The 6,162-nt window shown below is 42.9% G+C and overlaps 1 long non-coding RNA gene across 1 annotated transcript; it reads left to right on the top strand.

The window, feature by feature from the left end:
* The first annotated feature begins 257 nt into the window (after nucleotides 1-257).
* Nucleotides 258-929, top strand: LOC118561785. The gene is made up of 3 exons (XR_004930255.1): nucleotides 258-339; nucleotides 662-731; nucleotides 823-929. It is a non-coding gene; the product is annotated as an uncharacterized LOC118561785 (long non-coding RNA).
* Nucleotides 930-6,162: the final 5,233 nt, after the last annotated feature.

Here is a 6,162-nt window from a genome sequence, read left to right as displayed (position 1 = left end):
CTCCACCCACGTAAGTATTTATGATATACACAACATTGTGCGTTGGACATTCATTTAACTTTGTGTTGCTTAAGAAGTCACCACTGTACTGGTATGTTTTTTCAACACAAACCTTTGTCGCCCCAATCCATGCAGCCTTATTTTATAGTACCCTCTTGGAATCCTGTTCAAGGATGAGCCCAGGGAGGGGCTCAGGAAGAGCCCCTCCCTAGGCTCTTCCTGAGCACACAGTCTTTTCATTCATGTTTATCTATGCCTTTAGATCTATCACAAGGTCTTCTTCAAAGAGGGCTCTGAAAGAGATCATGGGACACTGCTTTCTAACATGAACAGGCTGAGGTCTGTATATTTGCCTATCACCTATACACTCCTTCCACACCCATACACCCCAGTCACAGTGGCTTTGGCCATTCACTTTTTTCCTGAATTTCCCCTAGGGATCAATAAAGTATCTATCTATCTATCTATCTATCTATCTATCTATCTATCTATCTATCTATCTATCATGAACGACACCATGAAAAACAAGTATTTTTGAACATTTTTCTCTGTGGTTTTATTTGTTGTTCTTTGTATGTGCGTTTTGTATGTACGCATATTCTGCATGCTTGTGTTGCCATTCTATGAGTGTTTCTAACTACCATGTAAATTTCTTTTTCAGGACTATTCTTTGTGCAGATGAACTCCAGCCACCATGAATTAAGGCTTGGTATTTTTTTTACTCGTGTACTGTGAGTGGAGATTAAGACTTGTCACCATGAATTCGGCATGAGTCTGCTCCGAAAACAAAAAAATTCACATGCAATCTTTATCTTTTTACAGGAGCAGCAATGCGAAACAAGGCCCACATACTGCATTCAATGCATATAAAGAGTTTCTGCAGAAGGACAGGGCTGCTCTCTTCTTGGCCACTGCGATGGAGCATTTTGGACTGAAGGATGTTGGAGGTACGAGTTCTTCTAGATAAAAGTTGCTGAGCACATAGCCGTTTGCTAGAGCAGGACAATAACATATGAAATGGAACAACTCTGGTCAGCACAGCAGCTACTCCTTCAGGTGTTTTATTGTTTGGTCGCCACCAAGTCAACATTACACCAAAAATCCAACTTAATGGTACAACGACTTAAACAAAAACTTTCACGGTTTTAATGGCTTAAACAGTTGAGCACAATCATAGTTATACACAGACTACCAGTGACTGGTCACTATGTTTTCTGAAGCAAGTGAAATATCATGTATATGTAATGCTGCCTCTAAAAATATGTAATCATCATCATTACTTTTTTGTATGTCTCAACAGATATCCCAGAAGACTTTATCCCTGACCACATCCAGACTGGTTCACTGGAGCTGAGAAGGAGCTGGCTGCATGAAGTTGTGTCCCAAGTTGTGGACAGATTTGTTGTGTTTCCAAACACTGCTGACATTTTAACTGGAGCCAGAGATGCTGCTAGTGACCAGCCTCTAAAGGAACAGGAACTCCCATGCCGCATGCCAGGTTGCAAGGCGGTCTATAAGTACAGAAAAGCAAGGGAGAACCATGAGTGAAAACAACATGGCTTTGCTGCAGCTTCAGTGTCTGTGTCAGATACAACCAGGCCAGGTTCAAGGGACCACAAAAAAGAACATACCGAAGCAAGACTCTGCTTCTGCTTATTTCTGTCAAACATGCAGGATGCAGTGAAGGAAGGAGATGGAAAGAGGCTGTTGAGGTTGTACACTGTAGCACTGTTGTTTTATAAGGCCTACGGACATACACAATACGCCTACAGTACACTCTTACTGACCCTGCAGGTCAATGCCATGCTCTCCCCTTGCTTGGCTCATAGCCTCACCTGGAACAGGTTTTGGAATGGGAAGGGAGGGGGGGGGAAAGAACATTTCCCTTGACTTACACCTCGAACACCTCAATAACTTTTTAAAGTCCTTCTTGAGGCGCATGGGCCCCAACATGACTGAACAAGCCGCAAACAGGATCAGGAGGTCCATTGGGGTTCTGAAGGACTTGATGGACACCACCGACAGGAGCTGGGGGTGTCAAAGTCCAGTGGCATCCACCATGCTGCTCGCCAGAGTCAGGAAATCCGGAGAGGCCAAGCTGTTTAAAGACCAACCAGGCAGAGAGTTCACAGCCTTCCCAAAGTTTGACAGAGACATTCTCTCAAAACTTAAGTACAGGGAGTTGCGGGGTTGGATGAGGTCCAAATTGAAAGAGTGGAGGAACTTACTCATTTGAAAACTTTGTAAATAAAACTGTAAATATTTGCTTAATTGCACTTGCATCTTTACTAGATGTCACTTTTGAAACTTAAATTAAAGTCAAACAAAGGTACCATGTGTCATTGTTTTATTGTCACACAGTGACAAATGCCAAACTTTTTCACAATGATGCAAGTATCATTAATCAATCTTTTTTAACAAGTGAAAAGAAACAGTTTTGAGCAACAGTGACATTCAACTTTATAATCAGTTGCATTGGTTCAAGAAATTGTACATGGCAAAGTAATTTCAAATCTTAACAAAATACAACACACTAATAGCCTGCACCTGAATGGTGGTAATAGTCTGAGTCTGTGCTGCTATATTGGGTTCCCATCTCACTTAAGTTCTCATCTTCGTCATCAAAATAATCTGTGTAATCAATGTCTGGCTCTGTGAAGCTGTCCTTGTGGGAAGTAGGCTGTATGTCCAACTCAATATCACCAAAAACCTCACTTATTACTATTAGAATTTCTCTTGCATGGCGTGCTCTGAATACTGGCAGGTTGTTAATAATGTAAGCCAAGTCAAATATGTGTTTGCTGTGTTCTACCACTGCCTCTATAAGTTCAGCGCTAAATCCTGTACAGGCTGACCTGCTAGTGAAGAGACGGGCTGTGTCGTTAACTAAAGAGCTCCTGTACTCCTCCAACAGATCCCTGGCTAAGGTTCTATCATCTGTTACCGATCTACATTTCAAATCAATGCAAACATCTGGTTCTAACAACTCATATTTAGGAATAGGTTCTCCACAAACACCAGATGCACATGAACATACAGAGTGGCAATGGGTACAGCACAGATGTGCTGGCTCGACACTTGTGGTGTGCTCCTCAAAATGGCAGAATAAAGATTTTCCAAAGCAGCTGTGTGTGCCTGTGGCAATCACTCCTTTAACTACATTATCAACCTTGACAGACTGTTTGATAACATACAAAATTGCACGTGATTGCAACCCATTTCTGCCAGCCCGTCCAACCTGTGGAACAATATCCTCTATGTCGTCTGGTGATCCATACATGACAACATGAGAAACATTCTGGAAATTCAAGCCCATCCCGAGAGCTGTTGTTGCTACAACAACTCTGCAGCTCCCCTCTCCATTAAACGATGCCAGCACTCAATCTTTATACTGTGTGAGTGTCTTACTGTGAAACATTCCTATCAGAAGGTGTTCAGCCTTATGATCCTTGTCCCTGTCAATCCAAGCGTCTTCACCAAGTTCTGCTTTAGGATAGCTGAACACCTTCCCTACTGATTTCAATGATTTGCAATAAATAATGATGGGGGACATAGACAGTGCCTTATTTTTGACCTCCTTCACTACCCAGTCCATGCAGCTGAGGTCATTGGAAGGAACCTGTGTTAGTCCAAGACTGATGTTTGTCCTGTTTGGGCTCACAGTCACTTCAGGTGCATTCTCCAATCGCAGCAGCTTGGTCACACGGCGTTTGTTCTTGGTATCAGCAGATGCTGTCAGCGCTAACACAGGTGTACCTGAAAGACAAAAAGGCAAACACACATAATAAGAAAAGGTATAAACACGATGGATGATTACAGAGCTTCACTGCTTTGGCCCCCAATAACCATTTTGAGTACCTCACCATCTTTGGCAAGGGATCTGAGTTCTCCCAGTCTGGCAAAGCTCTCCCTGAAGGCAGCCTCCCCTTTTGCACCCTCTCCCCTGGTCGACACAAAACAGAGAAACAGAGATCCAACAATGAGTCTTACTGAGTAAAGGTTGATAACATGCATAGGAGCATTTACAGCCAGGGCAATGTTAACTTAGTTAACGCTAGCTAGCTCATCACTCTGTATAGGTTGTATGGGCTCGCATGTGGCGCAGCGGGTAGCGCAAACCATACACAGAGGCCTTAGTCCTCGATGCGGTCGACCCGGGTTCGAATCCAACCCGTAGTCCTTTGCCGAATGTCTCTCCCCCTCTTCTACCCCCTTCCTGTCAGCCTACTTTCAGAAAAAGCGAGCCACTAGAGCCGCAAAAAATCCCCCCCAAAAAAAATCTTTGTCCTTTATGACTGAGCCAACGCTGCTTATGAACAAATTGCTAGTGCTTGTTGTTAGCTATTGTTGTTAGCTATCGTTTGTTTGACTGCAAGGACCTAATGACATTATTTAACATACAATTAAGTTAGGTAACGTAACTAACGTTAACGTTTTTAAACTTACCATTCATATGTGACATGCACTTCATCAACGACAATCCCCACCAAGTCTTCACGGTATACTTCGGAGGAAAGCATATCCCTCCATTTCTCATTGAGTTACCAAGACTCAGGGCTACCAAACACCAACTGTATTCGGCCATGGAGGATGTCTGTATCGTTGATTCCTCCGAGCTGCATGGCAGAGACTCTTAGCTTCCCAGCCTCTCTGATCTGATCTTCCATCAGGGCAACCAACGGAGATACTACCACTATTATGAGATTTCTCACCTTTCCCATTTTCTTCACGACAAGAGGAGCCAATTGATAGATCAAACTCTTGCCGAAACCAGTCGGGAGAAGAGCAAAAACATCTTTTCCTCTGAGAAAAGCCTCCAGAGCAGTATTTTGCTCTTCTTTCAGTGAAGAAATACTCTGTAATTCTGATAAAACTTGCTCGATAGCCTGAACTGTTGCGCTTCTTGTTCCATCACACCTCAACCCGCCTCAAAGCCAACGCTGATTGGACGTTCGTTTGGTAAACTGCTCCAAATTTTCTTTAACTGAAAGTAGCCAGACTGATCTGCGAGTGAAACCTTGAAATCTCGCGAGATCAGGATGGTCTCACGAGGCTAGGTAAATTGATGCATATTGTTAAATATTGGGTTTACCGGCCTGCTGTTACATGTCTATTGAAAACCCATCTTACCCCGGTTCCAGATTAGGCCGCAAGTGAGAAAACATTAATCAAGAGGTAGAACACTTTAATATGCATATTCACAGAAATTAAATATGGAGACAGAGTTTACATTACCAATCAAGTTGACTTCACCACGCGGTCGAGAAGTCTGTCTGAAGTAAGTTTTACCAAGACATTCCTTTTTATCAACTGTAGAACTCCTCCTGCAAGCTCAGGGGGAGGATGATTGACCCCCTCTCCTTCTGACCACCCCCCTTAGGGGCAATAAAACGCCCTGTTTTTCTACCCAGCAACAGAGGGGAGTCACCCCTTCTGCCTGACTAAGATATTTTTTTAACATCTTATCTTATGATCTAAATATGACTTTAAGAGTCCTAACCTATATTAACAAGATATCTTTTTTTAGAAATTAATATAACCTGTGAAAGCACTACACTCAGATCAAACCACAGAATAAAAACCAGATCATGCAATGCAAAACCAAGATTCTAACAGTACTAAGATGTGACATCTTAGGATATATGTAACTTATAAGACAAATACAGTGATTACAAAATTATTATTTTTTTTTTTTACACAATGCATTCAATTGTTGTCATGATGTCTTGCGTCTCAGAGATGTCTTCTCCTTGCCCTTAAAGAAGATGGTTTATAGAGTCAGTGTTCCAACTGCGGTCTCCACACAGCTGTATGTGAATCATTTTATTAAAAATAAAAAACAGAAACAAAATGAAAAATCCAGCAGCCTCGTCTGCGAGTGGTAATCGGCGCGTCGAGCTGTTCCGGTGATCTTTACTTGAACCCTCTGTCGGCTGGTACACACGGCTCTGGAATCCGATGGGTCCCTGATCTCTGGCCCACCACATCTGTCTGTTGATGACCTTAGCACGCACTCCTTCGAGGTCGGGGGTTGGTGGACTCCTCCTCCCATTCCTGGACCCTCCTAAATTTAGGTCTCCAATACAACCTGAAACTTACACGACAATCTTTTAGATGTCAAATGTCGTGTGCTACCTGTAATTCCGGAGGTTGACTTCGGTC

Source organism: Fundulus heteroclitus, unplaced genomic scaffold (assembly GCF_011125445.2).
Source record: "Fundulus heteroclitus isolate FHET01 unplaced genomic scaffold, MU-UCD_Fhet_4.1 scaffold_71, whole genome shotgun sequence".
In the NCBI taxonomy this organism is placed as follows: domain Eukaryota; kingdom Metazoa; phylum Chordata; class Actinopteri; order Cyprinodontiformes; family Fundulidae; genus Fundulus; species Fundulus heteroclitus.
Note: the sequence above shows the minus strand (reverse complement) of the source record. Positions and strands in the feature narration are given on the sequence as shown.